The sequence below is a fragment of the Athene noctua genome, chromosome 2 (genome assembly GCF_965140245.1).
Source record: "Athene noctua chromosome 2, bAthNoc1.hap1.1, whole genome shotgun sequence".
Taxonomy (NCBI): Eukaryota; Metazoa; Chordata; class Aves; order Strigiformes; family Strigidae; genus Athene; species Athene noctua.
The window spans coordinates 51,901,445-51,919,373 of record NC_134038.1 but is presented as its reverse complement, the minus strand read 5'-3'; the positions used below and the strand labels follow the sequence as shown (position 1 = coordinate 51,919,373).

At 40.0% G+C, this 17,929-nt stretch overlaps 1 protein-coding gene across 6 annotated transcripts in view; it reads right to left on the bottom strand.

Annotated features, from left to right (window-relative positions):
- TMEM241 (transmembrane protein 241) overlaps nt 1-17,929 on the bottom strand; it is a 62,123-nt gene that overhangs the window by 8,624 nt on the left and 35,570 nt on the right. The gene's annotated exons all lie outside the window — the stretch shown is intronic.

Sequence of the window (17,929 nt, the reverse complement as noted above, 5' to 3'; positions counted from 1 at the left end):
CTGGCCTGGCAACCTGCTAGCTTTTATTTGCTGAGAGCAGACTAGGGAGAGCAGTCAGATCCCGGGCTTGAAAAGCCTTATATTTCTGAGGAGAATAAGGCTTAAAATGTGTTTGTGGGTGTAGAAAACCCAAAAAAAGGAATAGGGTATGGAGTAAAGAAAAACAACACAACTTCAGCAGGTTTATATTACAAATCGTTCAATACACTGAGGTGTCCTGGGCAGAGAAGCTAGGAGCAAATGACTTTATATTTTCGTAGTACTCATCCCAGAAACAGCTAGATCCCGACACACAACGATTTGTAACAGATCCCTGCCTCAACAGCTATGGAGCTACCACATCTGCAGGCTGAGCGCAGCATTGGACATTTTGTTGCCAGATGGATAATGTAAAATGGAAAGAGTTCAGAGAACAGTGACAAAGTCATTAGATGGAGGGATTGATTTTCAGTCAACAGTTAGGATAAGCAATGCCTGTGGGAAAGGGAGACCTGGTAGTGATTTACAAATACTTGGGAAACACAAGCACTGAGGAATGAAAGAAACTATTTAGGATAATGTAAAATTGCCCAAGGAAAAAGATGAAATTAAGAAACAAAACATTTAAACAATTATCAGCTAAGATTTCCTAATCGTTGTTTGTCTAGTTGACTCCCAGGGGAGGCAGCAGAAAATTAATTCCGTAATCTATTACTTGTTAAAACACTACTACATGTGCAGCAGGGAAGCAAATGCCCTTTTAGAGTAGACTCTCTGCACTAGAGACTCACCAGAGCTTGCACTAACAGTTTCTTAGCCAATACCCACTACATTTGTTATGGCTGCATTTTAAGAGGCAGGATTCTGAATCTGCCTGGAGTGTAATCAATGCAGGATCATGAGCAGCAGTGGATGAAGAAGAGATGGTTGCACGTCACTTATCCAGCCTCACTTAGTTAGCTGGAGAGGGGACAATAATCTAAAGCTAGCAATGAGACCATGCAATGGCAGTCAGTGACACACAGGAGTGGTGGTGCTCAGTAGGGACTGTACAGTGAGTGCCTCCTCTGGCCTGTTTAGGGATGTTCTCTACTTTAGGGAGATTCACAGAATCACAGAATCAACTAGGTTGGAAAGAACCTTGAAGGGTCTGGAGCACGTGTCATACGAGGAGCAGCTGAGGGAACTGGGGGTGTTTAGTCTGGAGAAGAGGAGGCTGAGGGGAGACCTCATCGCCCTCTACAGCTACCTGAGAGGAGGTTGCAGAGAGCTGGGGATGAGCCTCTTTAACCAAGTAACAAGCGATAGGACAAGAGGGAATGGCCTCAAATTGCACCAGGAAGGTTTAGACTGGATATTAGGAAGCATTTCTTAACAGAACGGGTTGTTGGGCGTTGGAATGGGCTGCCCAGGTTTGTGGTGGAGTCCCCATCCCTGGAGGTGCTTCAGAGTCGGGTTGACATAGCGCTGAGGGACATGGTGTAGTTGGGAACTGTCAGTGCGAGGTTAACAGTTGGACTAGATGATATTCAAGGTCCTTTCCAACCTAGTTGATTCTGTGATTGTTTTTTTTTGTCCTCCTAGACATTACCATGAATCACACCCTGACTGTTCTCCATTTGCCTATAGCACAGGCACCTTGCAGAGGGAATAAGGCAGCAGATGGACTCAATCCAGGAAGGATACCACAAGACTGGAGATCCACTCCATTCTTGCACAGCAATCAAATTGCTGGTATCAATACAACCATAGACACACTTCCTGATATGAACTGTTCATTCATCTGACCTAAGTATTTGCAGACTGCCTACCACAGTAGTGTACAACATGGGCAATGCTGTAAGTCGAAGCTAACAGAAAAAGTGAGCTCCCGCTACAGGGGAAAATCAAGGACATGTATCATCTCTACTCCTACAGCCTGCTATGTATACATACAAGCAAACATACAACTAAACAGACACACACAAAAGAGACTGACAGAGGAGAAGGACAAGTCACAAACAGAGCTATTCTTCAGAACTCAAGAAGATGGTATTGCAACTGTCCACATTCAAGTCCTATGCTGGCCTATCTCACAGTCATTTGCAGTCAGAGTGAGCTGACAGCTACTCTCAACAGTGCAGTTACCCATTCAGGAGCTGAATCTTTCATGCATTTTACCTAACTACAGCTCCTAGGCTAGATACACATCAGTTCAAATGCAACCTTCTAAAATACATCCACATCTTGTTCTAGCAGGCTGGATTCTGCCCTTATACACCTTGCAGCAGCTCCACTGACCTACAAGAAACTATTTCTCATTTACATCAGTGTGAATGATTGTAGAATTAACTGCACTTAGGCTAATGCTAATTTATTACATAAAAATATACAAATATTCATTGCCGAGCATGTAAACAGGAACTAATGAGGGATGGCAGCTGTGGTATTTACAGAGCATACTTTTCTTTAAGCTGTTCTCCTGAAAGAAACTGAAATGCTGTATTTGAGAAGAGAACTTTTAAGTTGTTTCACCCACTCCCCTGTAGAGTCGTGTTTATTAGAAACTTGAGGAGAAGCCAACAGCAGAGAAACAGGCATTTAAGAACCCTCCAAAACCAGGCCTTATAAAAAACAATACACTATTCTACTGCAATCATCCCAAACCTTTGCAAAAATGCAAGGCTGTAGCCTTTTGGACTATTACAGCAGAACACTGTTGTATTTTTGAAAAATTATGTAAGAGTCTCTCTGTGCCAAAGGGAAACAAAATGTGGGTTGGAAGAGCACATGAAGTAAGCGTGTGTAAGAAAAAAACCCCAAAACAAAACAAAAGGAAAACACATTGCTAAAATGTCCACCTTTGATTGTTTATCTAAAAGAGGAATACATTTAAAATGAAAACAAGTTTTCAGGGATGCTAACCATATAATTTGTTCCAGAGAAAGAATCTAAAGTCTAGGAACATAGTTCAGAAGGTAATTTTCCTTTAAGTACATTTCAGCATTTTCCAAAGTGTTTTAAGTGCACATTTAGTTTTAAAAAACCCCCACCTACATTGATGTTCTGAATGTCCTTTAAAAAAAACAAAACCACAACAGGCTAAGTGCAGTAATCTCTCTTCACTTTAAAGGTCACAGTTGTCTTCCTAGGCATTCAGATGCCTTAGGAAAAGAAATGAGCTTGCAAGACAAAAGAAAACAAGTCAAAGGGCAAACTAAAGTTAATGATTTCCAAATATATTTTGGTGCCGAATCTTTAAAACTAGGAGGTGGAAAGGAAAATTTTAATTAGCTATAACCACCACATTTTGAACAAAGGTCCCCAAGATTTTGACATACAGTCACTAGTTCTACCAAGTGATACAGACTGGGTGGTTGAACCCCAACAATTTTAGAAACAGGAATAGCTCCACAGACTCTGCCTACTAAATGGCTTAAAGGAACTGTGACCAGGCAGCACTGCAAAAGCTATTTTAAAAAACATTCATACTGTGAACATTTCTAAAAAATTCTGACACAGCTTTCAGTGATTAGGAAAAAAATCGAAGCATAGCATCATTTAACAATACAATTCCATCTGAGATGAAATTGTTTCTGATAAATCCTTTCAAACCCTTCCTTGCACCAAAAAGATTCAGTGATAGGAAAGACCTGCTTATTGTAACGCAGAAACAGAAACCAATGAGGCTGAACTCATTGTACCTAATGACCACGGACATGCAAAAGCTCTAGGGTTTGTATATCAGAGAAATCATGACCATCAAAGATAACTCATCAGAAGTTGATAAGACATGAACTATGGTGAAGCTTTAAGGAAGGATCATGAGGAACCAGTTAGGAGGAAAAGAAGTCTGTTTCCTTATTGGTGAAACGCCTGTCTGAAAAGCTGAGCTTTGGGTACAGGTACACCACAGCCTGGCAAAGCAGAGGGATGTGGGACTGCAGCATATTAACCCACAAGAAGTGGGACAGTCAGTGGTTTCAAACTTCTTGGATAGAAAAGATTCAGACTCAGTTCCCCACAAAAGAGGTGAAAACTTCAGGCATTCCCATCATTCTGGGAACAAAAGACATGTCCGGATGCCATACAACATCCTCCATCCTGCTTATATTGTCATTTGCATTCAACAAGCTGCTCTGAAGGACAACACAGTGCCCAACTTCAGGATCCAAACAAAACAAGGGAGTCAATTCCACAGGTCCAGAGTTTGCTCCTTATCAGGCTGAATTACCAGCAACAAGAAAAATGATGCCATCACTGAAGTGCTGAGTAACAGACTAAGATTCATAAAGCAGAAATATCCTAAACTGCAGAAGAACCTGTTGCCCTACAGGGACAAATCCAGCACGTAAAATCACCTTTGCACGGGCAAAAAGGAGGCATAGGAAAGAATGTGCTCTCATTCATCTGCCTTGGTAAATTTGCTTTAGTGATTCATGAGTGGAAGGAGGCACTAATACCACTAGCTTTAAAGAGTTCTCAAGGAACTTTGATAGACAGACCACTATACAAGTTATGACATGAATGATCCCCTCCTTTCTCCTAATCATATTATGGTCAGACAAGAAAAAAAGTTCAAATAAGAAAAATTTGTTTCATAAAAGTTGTTTTTAAGAAATTAGAAAAAATTTAGAAAATAATTTAGTTTTCTAGATAATGAAATAGAAATCAAAGACTGTTTGGAGAATTCTTTGCTGAAGGACCTTAAGAACAGGCAAGACCAGTGCTGAGCCAGCTTACCTATTAGATCTATTTCTTGACCTCACAACATCAGAAAATTCTGATAAGTTTGACATGTGGCTTGAAGACAGGAGATGGCATCCTACGGGTTCCTGGTCCTTGACAAAGCAGAAACTTGGATCCTGGGAGATAGAGACATGCAGGACTCTGCATTCTGTGCTGCCTTGCCTTCTCCACCGACCAGCTGTGGTTATCCCACTGCCTCTACAGTGTCAGTGCTTGATCAGTTCAAACCAGCCAGCACTGGCTAGATAAACGTGTCATTCTTGACCAAGCTATCATTGATCCCTTCCATCCCTGACTTTACAATTAGAGAAAGATTTTCAAGCTGAAAAAGCTGGCTGTAGATCTTGAATATCCAGCATTTCTGAGGTGCTCAGGAACATGTTGTTTATATAGCCAAGAACACAGATGAGGACATTTTCAAAATTTAGATTCTGACTTAATCTTCCTATCTGGAATGGAAAGATATGGGGGATTTAGCCCAGACATGACCATGATTTGTTAATATTACAACTATACTTGTACATACCATATAAAAAGTATGTTTCCTCTGATTCACTGTTAAACTGCTAGGAAGTTAAATGTCATAGTTTTTGCTGTACGTGAACATAGAATACTTTACAAAAGTTTTCCTTAGTTTGTGTACACAGAGCCAATCCTTGTAACCTCACTTTCCCAAACTGCCAGAACCTCTGTCCTTAGAAAAACACGTATTTTTTCCAAAGACACTGTTTTGAAATGGCTCATCAAGTTCACTCACTGTTCAAAATAAATCATTCTATTTATCACCAGGTCATCTTCTCAAAACATCAGGAAAAAGCTTCTGATGTACGTAACCTTTGTTTTCATTCTACTGGTGGAATTAAAGCAATGTCAAGCTTTTTTTAAACATAATATTTGTTTTGTCCCTTTTCTGCATGTTTTAACCAGCTGCTAAGATAATCATCAAAAATCGCGAGGGAAATGGATCACTGTCAGTGCCACTGAAAACAGCTACATCAAGATAACCCAGCACTACCAAAAAGGCAAAAATTACAGCAGGCAAACATCAGGAACAACACATACTCTTTTGTTTCTTGAGGGGCAGCCACTGAAATAACTTCCCAGATTTCACAGTCATGTCTCTTTTGTATATAAGTCTACTTGAGAGTAAGCATATGTACATATGTGCCCACAAAATATTATGTCAGGTATGAAAAATCTAGCAAAAATTAAATAAAAAACTTCAGAATAGGAAAAAAGGAACAGTTAATCTTTTAATGCCACCTGCTGTATTCATTAATTCACATGAATTTTCTAAGCTATTAACAACATTCCTCCTTGTTTACATATATTTTTCATCTCAGCGGAACTACTAGCCATTTCTATCTAGCTCTGCTTTGCTGCATCCAAATTTAAGGCAATGAAACACTGCCAGGTGGGTAGCTTCTCTGCACCTTAGCAAGAATACTTTGATTCCGAAAGATCCAGTAGCTACAGAAACAAATGAACAAGGCATTTACTGGGATAGCCAAATACATGGAAGAACACTGAGAGACCCTGTCTAAACTCTTACTAAAGTGGTCCAGTGTGTACGGACAAGGCTTTTTGAAATAACCCAGACTCGAGAGATCTTCATAGAGCAGGTGCTGACTGTGAAGTTTCACAAACTGCAGAAAGTCAGCAATGAACAACAAGAGGCACCAATGACCAGCAGTAAGCTCATTGATTGTGGAAGGCTGGTAGAGTCACTGGAAACCTGCCATGAGTTGACAGCAAAAATCCCTGCTAGAGGTGACAAACATGGCACACATCCTCCCTCACAAGAAAGATAGGATGGGACTAGAACTAAAGTCAAGTACGACTGGATTGCTTGTGAAAAGGGCAGGGAAAAATTAAATAAAGAAAATGTGGAGAAAAAAACCCCACTATTTTTCTCCCATGGTCATCAATCAAAATATAGCACTGTTAACAGCTGCAGATACTGTACACAGGAGACCTCCTCCATCCTGCACAGTATCTGAATGAATCCTGCAAGCAGAACCAGACCAAAAATCAACTAGCATTAACTGTTTAATTTCAGGTCAGCTTTGGGGATGATCTACCATGGAAATAAAACTTTCCTGGAAGCCTTCAAGCATATTGCTTATTGCAATGAGAAGGCTTTCTGTGCATTCTGGATCATTTCTAGAGGTTCTAAGGCTTCTTGTAAACCATCTTTAAAATATCAAAGCTAATCTCTGGTTAAAAGAGATACAGCAAATGTGGGCAAAGTTCCTCCAACCAACTCTCCTGTAAAGTTTCCCTCCCCTATACAACTGATTCAGTTGTATTAACACACTGAAATGACCTGTGAGAGTTTTTAACTTTGTTCTGAGGGTCTGTTGTTACCAATCAAAAGGCAAGACAAAATATGCTGCTTAACCTAACAGTTTCAGGTGAAAACGTAGCCCCCTGAAGGAGCACTACTAATAAATCCACTGACAAGGAAGGATTTTAAGCAGAGACACAGCTTTTTCCAAGAAAAAGTAATGAACCTTTAGCCTTGAACCACTAAAATAATGGCTCTTCCCAAAGGAAACAGCAATGCCATGATCCTGCCTGAAAAGCTGAGCAGCCCAAACAAGAAAAACAATCCAAAGTGAAATACATTGGAGAAGGAGGGAAAGCAAAGCAGGTTTTGCTGTCAATTCCACTCATTAGTTTAAAGCTAACTTGAGCATGTCTACTGCCTTACGCTCACAGCCTGACTAAAGTGCAGACATGCCCTAAGGGTTTTTATTCCCTGACAGAATTAAGTGGAGACTGTCAGTCTATGAAATCAGCAGACAGTGCAATGAGTTTGTGCATTACAGCATACTTAGGTGCACATTGCTCATAGGTAGACTCTGCTCAGCTCTCCCAAAGGAAGAAAACCCTTTAACCCTCCCTGACACGCACATTGTTACTTAAAGTATAGCCTGGTGATGCTGGCACTATGGCAACAGTGGCACCATGGCAACAGTGACAAGAGTCAGCAACTTGATGATCCACACAGCTTTGATCCAGCCACACAGAAGTTTTACAAGCTGCTGTAAATTTCTTTGAAATGCTTTATTTCATATTTGTCTAAATGCCTGCCCAGATCCCCTGCTTCCATAAAGCACATTTTTCTCAAAGGAGGTTTTGGTCACTCTCCTCTGCCCTTTCCTTATATTTTATTCCTCTTTATTTTTTTGAGAATTATTAAAACAATGATGGTAAATTCATGGGGTTCTTTAAGAACACAGCTCCATATATTGCAACTCAAAAGCAGCCAGTGTTTAAACATGTCAAATGCCTAATGATAAAACTTAGTTCTAGTGCAAATGAATCTATCTGGTTTTCACAGCAATTAAGTTCTTACCCAGCTTGAAATCATCTACATGTTGTACATAAAACATACTAAAAAAAAAGAGGGTAGCTCAAACAAGAAACAAACAACGATGTTTTCAGAACAGAAGCAGTACAAATGCTCACTGCTAGCAAAATCATCACATATTTTCAGGTGTTTGTTTTTTTTTTTTTTTATTTTACCAACACCCAAAATGATAATTTCTGTATCGCAAAGGAGTATTTCTATATATCAGCTTTTCAACTGCTATAAGAAAGATTTCCTGATTACCCCTGGTATGCACTTAGACAGCAGATAATCATCTGCATTTCTATGCTAGATATTGTATACAGTTCCAGTATTTAGAGAACTAGGTATCCACCCTCTGCTTTCTACCACATTTATGAAGATTTTTCTCAGTGCTGTTTTTTGTATGTTCTTTTTGTTTCCAGGATGTGATGACCAATACAACCAAGATGCTGATCCTGCAAGTGCGAGACTGAAGCAATGGGTGGTTGTTTCAGCTTCATTGAAGTCATTCAGCATCCTGTTTTATCAAAGTAATACATTGTCAAAGATTAATGTATAATCCTTTCAGATTAATATGCTATAGTAACTATTTTTTAACCACCAGCATCATGTGAATGCTAAAAGAACTGCTGAACTGTTGTCTAACTTCATCCCCATAAGACAAAGGTGGCCATGCTATTGTTCTTGCACCATATGCATCTCATTAGCAGTTTGGCTGTGGGAGAAAATGAGCCATTAGGGGATACTGAAGCCGTGGTTACAAGGTCATTATGAAAGCCAGCTAATGTGCCCAGCCCCATCTTATAAAGCAGAAAAGCCTAAAAAAAGCCCATCTGTCTCTTGCCTCTGAATCACTTCTAGAGAACCCTCTGTCTTCACCTCTTCAAGGTACGTGGCACCTGTCTTATAGCTCTCAGCCATACAAACATTTAATGGATAGCTAATGGATAGCCTTTCTGATTCTTGGCAATATCTTAATTTCCTTGGTTCTGCACTGTCTCTTCCTTTTTTTAAACCTTACAAGAGACACCACAAAGAAAAATACAGCATTTTATGCTGCAGAGACACCTTACAATAGTTAAGTACAGAAAGTAAAGAAGGCTATGGGGGTAAATTAATGTGATTAATAGAATTTGTGTAAGAAAATTCTTCTCTTATGAGAAGCCGGATATTGTGGTCATATTTACAATGATCAGACATGAACAAGACAAGATTTTCTTTTCAGAAAGGGTTACATCTATCAATGTGTATCTATATATGCATTCATACATAAACACATACTATATATAGCATAGAAATACATAAACGTACATTACTGATGAGATAGGACCAAACTATTGCAAGCACATTATAACTCATTTTGCTTTCCTAAAAAAAGTGAAAGATATCCTGAGACTTTTAAAGAAAATTAAAACTCTTTTCCCTTTGTAAAATACTAGATTAGGTTAAAAATTGTGGTAGCTATTTCTTTTTGAACATCAAGTAGCCACTCCACTCTACCTTCACTCAAACACAAACATCAGACTTTCTGTCATAATAAAGAGAAAGCCAAAACAAGAAGCATTTGCCCTCTGCTACTGGAGATAATGGCTAAAACATTTACTTCCCCTTCCTATGACTAATGAGATAGCTGGTGAAGTGCCACCAATCTTCAGCATATAAAGTGTAGAGCGGTTATAGTACAGAACTCAATTTTAACAGTATCTCTGTTCACATTTAAATATTTTACTTAAAAGTGACCATTGGAAACATAATCCAGATACTGTCACTACTTTCAGTGTTCCAGTTCTGTATTAAGGACACAAAGGGAAAACCTAAAATACATGTATGTTCTCCCCAAGGCATGCTTTGCTGATATGGAAACACTATACTCGTGACTCAAACAGGTGTGCATACATGCACCAGACTAATAGCACCCGTTCAGGTCAGTTCTGCAAATGAGGGGCACAATCCACACAGCTGAAGCTTTGTCAAGCAAGGACAACAGAAGTCATTTAACAAGGGATACAAGTACGCTTCTTTAGGCCAAATAACTTTCATTTTCTTTGACTTTACCAAGAAGTGCTTTGTCCACTCTTGCTGCTACAAGATTGACCGTTAATGCATGTATATTTGACCAAAAGCTGAAATATTTGTATTTCCAGGTTATACCAAACTTAAGACCCAAGACCTCCTATTTCCTGTAAATGCTTCACGTGTTATAATGGTTAATTGTACTTTTCCTTTGTCATTTCAGCCTGTCAAGGAGTCTCTTTTCTTTATATGCCGCCCCATTACTGCAAAGGCCTTAAAGTCCTCCTGCCATTTAGTCTCTCCCCTGAAACCTCTGAGCTCAGAAGTTGACAGGGCAATGTGATTCATCATCTTGTTCTTATTTTATGAATTATTAAATATTTGTGTAATGGAGTAAGCATTGCAACAGCAACAATAACAGCACTGAAGCATTCTACCTATTAGGACCATAGACACCAACTGGAGTGAAGCAAGGGTTTGTTTAATCAACATCTGTTGATGATAGAGAATTCAAGATATTTTAAGATCCTCCCCTAACACAGCAGGTCTGCAGTTAATCAGAGAAAAGGAGGGATTTGCATCTTCCTCTTAGTTGATACAAAACTTATATACTGTGGCATGCAGTTTTTTAATCCTTCCACTTATATCCTAGAAAGACTTCCATATAGCATCTGCTTCTGCTGAAATTACTAGCGACCCAGTCACTGAAATCTTTTGAGCAGATCTGAACCTGTGAAAAATATATACCTTTCTTTACTCTTACTCAGTCAATTGTTTCAGTATTATCTTCTGTTTGATGTCCTGAATTTTACTGGCCAGTAATATGGTATACCAGGTTAAAGAATTATTTTTTTCTATCTGATTTGAAAAGTATCGCTTTTCAGTTTTGGGGAGCAGCCAGCTGTACTAACACTCTGCTGCTGTAAAATACCGCAATAAAATACACTTCATCTTACGTTAAGCTCAGCAAGAGCTAGCCTTTTGGCATTCCAAGTTATTCTTCACCTCATCTAACCCTTATGAGATCATGAAACAGAAATTACCATAAAGAGACAGAGAAGCCTGATTACCCAGATAAGACAACCATGCTTTTCATTGTCACACTTAAGTGGCAAATTTAACAAGTAAACTGACAGTTTGCTACGTGTATCTGGCACAAAAGGAGTTTGCTCCTTGGGAAGGACAGAGCTACAGAGCTCAGCATCTGCCTATGTCTATCTTCTTCCCAAGTGCTAGATGCCAGTGAGTGTGCCAGTAGCCAGGTCAGGTAGGAACTGTTATTATAGCTGCCTTGAAGTATCAGGACCTCTGACTAAAGGCAGGAGAGGAGGCAATTCCAACCTCCTCATAGGTGGACCATGACTTCCCACAGCAGTGGCCCAGTGGTGGCTCAGCTGGCATCCAGGAGAAGAAAAAAGCTGGTTCCAGCAGGTAGAGTGTAAAGTTCCTGGCAGCTGTGGTCCATGAAGAAAAGAAAAATTGACTTGATTTTCCTGGAGGCAGGATACATTGACACTGTGGTGGAAGACAACATTTTAAAGAACAGACCAGGTAGTGGATGTGAAAATTCTTCAGCATTTAGCTACTTTATGTGCACCATTTCATAATTCTTACCTAAATCCAAATTAACCAGGCTCATGCTTTCAACCCCTGTCACTTTGTTCTCTCTCAAAATGCAAGAGAACACAGTTCAAGGGACCATGACTTCTGAAGGAGAACTTCAACAGTGAGATGACTCAGGCAAAACAATGGGGCCAAAGGCAAATATGTTACAGGCTACATCAATGTGTTTCCATGCATTACAAGAACTGAACATCTTTTCAACGTTCAGCTGGACACTCAGTCTAATACCATGTGTTTAGCTGTTGCCCTACACCAGATAACACCTTCACAAAGCAGACCAGAATCAAAGAATCACAGAATCATCTAGGTTGGAAAGGACCTTGAAGATCAACTAGTCCAACTGTCCACCTAACACTGACAGTTCCCAACTACAGCAGACCCTAGTCTGAAACACCTCCAGGGATGGGGACTCCACCACCTCTCTGGGCAGCACATTCCAACACCTAACAACCTGTTCTGTAAAGAAATACTTCCTGACATCTAGTCTAAACTTTCCCTGGTGCAACTTGAGGCCATTCCCTCTCGTCCTGTCACTTACTGCTTGGTTAAAGAGACTCATCCCCAGCTCTCTGCAACCTCCTTTCAGGTAGCTGTAGAGGGCGATGAGGTCTCCCCTCAGCCTCCTCTTCTCCAGACTAAACAATCCCAGTTCCCTCAGTTCCCACAGAAGACTGACAGCAGAAAATATCCCCTGAGCAACCTGGAAAGCCAACACTGAATTTTTCTTTTCCACACAGACATCAGGTAGGTGAACACCCACTCAGCTGTGCACTCTGAAATCACCTCCACAGACGGCTGAAGTGACCCAGATGGGGACTAGCCTATTGTGCCACGACTGACCATATCTGGAGCACCCTGCTGTAGAGGCAGGTGCTGGGTAGGATGCTGCACACATTCTCAGCAACTGCTCTTTCCATGCTAGATTGCTCAGGGTGAGCACTGCAGGTTGAGGCCACTGTCAGTTCAAGATCTGTGCAGTTTCTGAGTGCATCTTCAAACCTCTTCTTGCCCCAGTATTACTGCTATCAGAGAACAGATCCTACACATGCTGCTTTACTTATACATGGAAAACACAAATGTTTTTTAAAGGGTTCAAGGATATTGTCAGAACCAATGCGGATGCCTAGAGTAAGGGGAATGTTTTCGTGAAAAGCAATATAATACATTTTTTCATTGTTAAAATCTATAGAAACACCTGAAGTGCTTACGTTTCCTGTCAGCATTATCAGATGTAAAACATGTTTCTGTCACAACTAATTCAGAACTCTGTGGAGGATATCACTAGTATCAAAAATAGCATAGGAAACTTTGGGATGCGTAATCAAGTATTTTTTAAAAATCTGTTAGCAAAAATAGCAAGTTTCCATCAACCTCTCTCCCGCATGACACTTACAGTTTTGGTATTTCTGTGCATGTATAAAGTCCATTTCCTATTGTATTTCCTATCTCACGAATCCTTTGGGAAAACCTAATTCATAAACAAACAATTCCCAGACCAGATAACTAAATCTCCCTGCTGACCCCTTTCTGTACAACCCAACAATAATAACAGAGACACAGTCTCTGTGTTACCATTCTCTGGTGTGTTTATGCTGTTTTAGTAATGATGTAATGGAAACAAATTGACATGCTATTATTATTATTATTATGCTAAGGACTGCAAGGAAGAATTGGTATTCTTTAAGGTTTTATTTTTCCATTCAAAAACAAAAAAGTCTTTCCAGGGCTTTCTAACCATTCACTGTTACAAAAGGTCAAAATATTCCATCAGAAACCTTAAAAAAACATGATACTTGAAAAAACATTTTCTAAAATGCTAACACAGCTAATCCATTTTGAGCAATGCCTTTTATGAGCAACGTCTCAAGGTTACACACTCAGTCCTTTGGGTCCCTGTGTCTCTCGTGCATGGGAAGACAGTGACAGAGGTGACTATAGTATGACTACAGTCTCTGGCCTCCCACTCCCTCTGAAACGCTGGGGAAGCCTCTGCAAGAAGGGCCATTCCCTTCTGCCCCCTTAGGACAACCCTCCATAACAACATGCATGGAAAGAAAGCTGGACTCTGCCCTCTTTCTCTCCGTGCTAGATGTGGACAGGACGAGAGAACAGCTCAGATTCATCTCCTGAGGTTGTCTAAAGCCTGCCCCATTTCCCTGAGCACCACATACTTCAGGGACAACACATAAGCCATTCACAGTCTGCCTCCCCTAGAGCCCTACGGCTGTTTGCTGACTTTTGTCAAAAGTCAAAATTTAATCCTTAAACAGGTGTACAGAGTGGGATTGAAACATGAATGCACTTGAGATTTTGCAAAGACTGGTTCTCACCTGGGGAGGGAGAGGAAGAGAAAGACAGGGAGACCTGTTTCAGACAGAAGCAGCTCGCTAACATGAGAAGTTTCTGAAGAAAGCAACCTGGAGTGTGACACCAAGTGCCTATCAGAGAGGTCAATGATTGGGCTCAAGATTGGGGAGGCAGTCTGGAGACATTTCACCCATGAAGGCTTTTAAGAATCAAAAAGGCAGCTAGCAATCCAGATTCTGAAAAGAACAGGGAACCCAGCAAGGAAGAAGAATGTGGCTATTTTTGGTCATTTTTGGATGCCTGGTCTTACCTAGCTTTGAAACCTCCTAACCTGTATGTTATATAGTGCACAGTTCTCCCATACAATTTCGGCATCTACACCAGTACATTAGCAATGGAAACAATTTCCAAAACAGTCTCATTCTTTTCTCTTCTCTTTGTCATGATTCATCTCCCAGCCTCAGCTTTGCATATATAAGTAATTCCAGGAGACCAAATAAAAACATGGTAGACTAGAAATCTGTTATACAGAGAAACCAATGAACCTGCATCCTCTGCAATTCAAAATTCTGTTAGATTTGACAAAATCTACTTTTAAATTGTCATTTTCTACTGTCAAGTACATACAGACGGTTTGTCAAGGGTAGGGATGAAAAACTACCTTCCAAAGACATACGCCAAGCTCGTGGTTCTGCAATTAGCTTTATGTTCAAGAGAATGACCACACCAAATTACACGATGTACTTCAAATGGATATCATGATGGATAAAAGGAAACAAACTAATTCAGAGCATCTCTTAGGGCTCAATCTATCAATTAAAGTCTGCTGAGACTGGATTTATTATATCAAGCACAGATGAAAATTGTGCTGTGATACTACCCGAAGCCTCAACACATAACTTTATGTACCTCTTTGTGTGACCATGTCATGCCCAAAAGCTGTAGAGCTGACATTTTCAATGGATACACACCTACAGCCCTTCACAACACCTCTTAATGTACATATTAAAATCTTCCATTACTTGGATATTCGAAATCTCCAACACTTGGATATTTGAAATCTCCAATAAGTCTGTTATTCTTACAAGACAGCTTCCTTAAATTGCATTAGTGCCCCAGGGAGCCTCTGCCTCTTAGCTTAGCGGTCATGTAGCACACAAAGGAGTTGTTATGGAGACTGATGTCTTCTCAACAATTATATGGTGTAATTAGTGTTGGATGCTACAAGGTAACTATCAAGCTGTCTCCATGGAAACTACCCGAAAACCTATACTTTTAAGGTTTCAGCAACTGGTCTTTTTTATAGACCCTTAAGATGCAGTTAAGAGCACACTGCCTTATCTGCTCGTCAAGCTCAGCTGAGAAACACATTTTCTTTTCCAAGGTATTTGCATAGTCCCCATGGTGACTCACAGGAATCAAATATATGTGTCAAGAATAAATGTACGTATTTCATACAGCGAGGACCAACCACAAATCAATAAGGATTTTAATCATTTTTAATTGTCTTTATGCCTATGTGCGTGCATATCCACATGCATAAGAGTACACAAGGTGCGTAGATGGAAGAAGCTCACTTCCACTCTTATGAACCCCTTCATGGCATACTTGAAATCTTTAGAGTCATGGAAACTCCCTCTCTCAGATTAGAGACGTGCTTCAGACCATGCTGGTGCCACCAAGAGCACCTACCAGCAGAGTCTGGCCAGGTCTAGCACACAATTCTCCCTCTCTCCCAGGGCTTTGGTTTGCTGCTGCACAGGTTTTCCAGACTGGGCAAGCAGAGATCTCGAGACAGCCTTACACACACTGCAGGATCTTTGCCGAATGAAAACGTACTGTGTTCATGGAACTCCAGTGGGAGTTTATGACATTTTTGCATAAAGCTTTATGAGGTCCAAGCCAAGAAAGCAATATGATTTTCAGCCAAGAATCTCACTGTCACTTTTCCCTGAGCACAACAACATGCAAAGAAGACACTACTTCAGTCTACAGTATAACCAAGTTAGGTAAGCATGAGATAACCAAACACATTCTTGTTCTGATTATGATATGTGTATTAGATTTTTAAACAGATTTTTTAATCCAGAAGCCTCTCCCATTAGGGCAGAGATTAACAAGGAGAGCTATTTGCTTCAAAAGGTAACAACGGCTAGACTCTTTTAGAGTGGCACTTATTTCTGCAAGCCCTCAGGAGAAGTAAGGAACTGACATTCTGGACCAGAATATTTTATAGCACTTTCATGCTAAGCAGCAGTGAGAGAGGAATTAAGAGATATACAAAAAGGAGTGCAGGCTTTAACAGAGGCTTTAAGACTGCAAAAATGTGGAAAAGCATGAATTAGTTTTACTTCTCTTGGTTGGTTTACCCCTGGAATTAAAGCTGATAACATTCTCATGTGAACTGCTATCTATGGAGAGAGGTGTAGTGAGCATAACCAGGCTGGGAGCCCCAGAAGACTTGCAGTTGTGGCCTCTCCATTTTATGAGAAGCAGGAAAAAGATAATTTCTGCTTTAATTAAAAAATCAGTACTTTTCTGATCTTTAAAAGAAGTATCATTCATTTTTTTGCACTGACATGAAGATGGATCTAGTCCATCCATTCTCTTCAAGAAACCATGGGGACCAAAGAAGCAGATACACAGACACAAAATAGAAAATCAAAGACTACAGGAGGCAATTTGAATAGCTGTTATATATTTTTGGGGAAGACTAACAGTGTGGGGAAGACTAACAGTGCAGTGGTGTAAGTACACTGGGCCACAGTTAGGCACATAGGACCCATGGATAAAATACTCTTTCAGCCACTCCTGCAAAATTACTTTCACAATGTCTGGCAGCCAGCGTTAAACATAGGGTGACCTGGGGAAAACACTTCTTAAGTTAACAAACAAGGAACCAAAGCAGCTGACAGGGGATGCTTTCATGTATCAGGGAGCCTCCAACACTGTTCAGATACACTAGGGATTACATAATGGTGCATTGGATGGCCATATGGAAAAAGATTGCATACACCTGATAAGATTCATCTAAATTTTCTTCCAACCAATGCATAATACCAAACTAGTGTAAAACTCAGTGTAACTTGATTTCAGTTATCCAACTTCATTTCTTCACATGAGGAAGGAAGAAAGAGAGAATCCAAAATCCACTCATCTTCCCATTTATTCTTCCTCTTTATAACAAGCTGTCTCAATAGGTTCCTACAGGAAACAAGCTGAATTCTCTACTACAAGTTTATTGGGAAAACACTAAACATGACAGGGTAATATGAATTCATAAGTAACGAGTATCTTGCTGAAGAAAAGTTCTGAAATACCATTTTCCCTTCTATTCATGATTCAAATTATTTCTGCTGCTTATTGAGAACCTAACAGGTTTCATCACCAGATACAGATTGGCAGACTTAATCTAAACAAACTCACTGACAGCACTGTTAGAGCTCATTAGCGTTCTCACCAGATGCTTCTGTCTGTATATATGAGCATCTCCAGTTTTTCTTTCCAGTACATAACCCATGATACCAGCATAGCTTTCAAATTAAAACAAGAAATCTCATTACAGCTTCAAATCCTTGCTCTTCTGGGGATTAAATCTCTGCAAGGCTACGACAAAGCATTCCATATTTCTTGGGCTTCTTAAAAGCATTTTTTTGTTTGTTTTAGAGATCACTTTAGTGATTTTTTGGCATTTCTCGTGAATCTGTACAGACTGACTAACACACACGCACTATTTGCTTTCACAGCAAAAGTGCAGAGAGCATTTGTCACTATAAATACCACACAGGATGATATACACAGATGAAACCTGTGCTTTGTCCGTCTCTGCAAAAAGCAATGCTTTGACACAAAAGCTGTCAGAAATCATTACGGGGAAGAATTAAAAAACCCTCATACATTGATTAAGTGGCCACAGCCAAA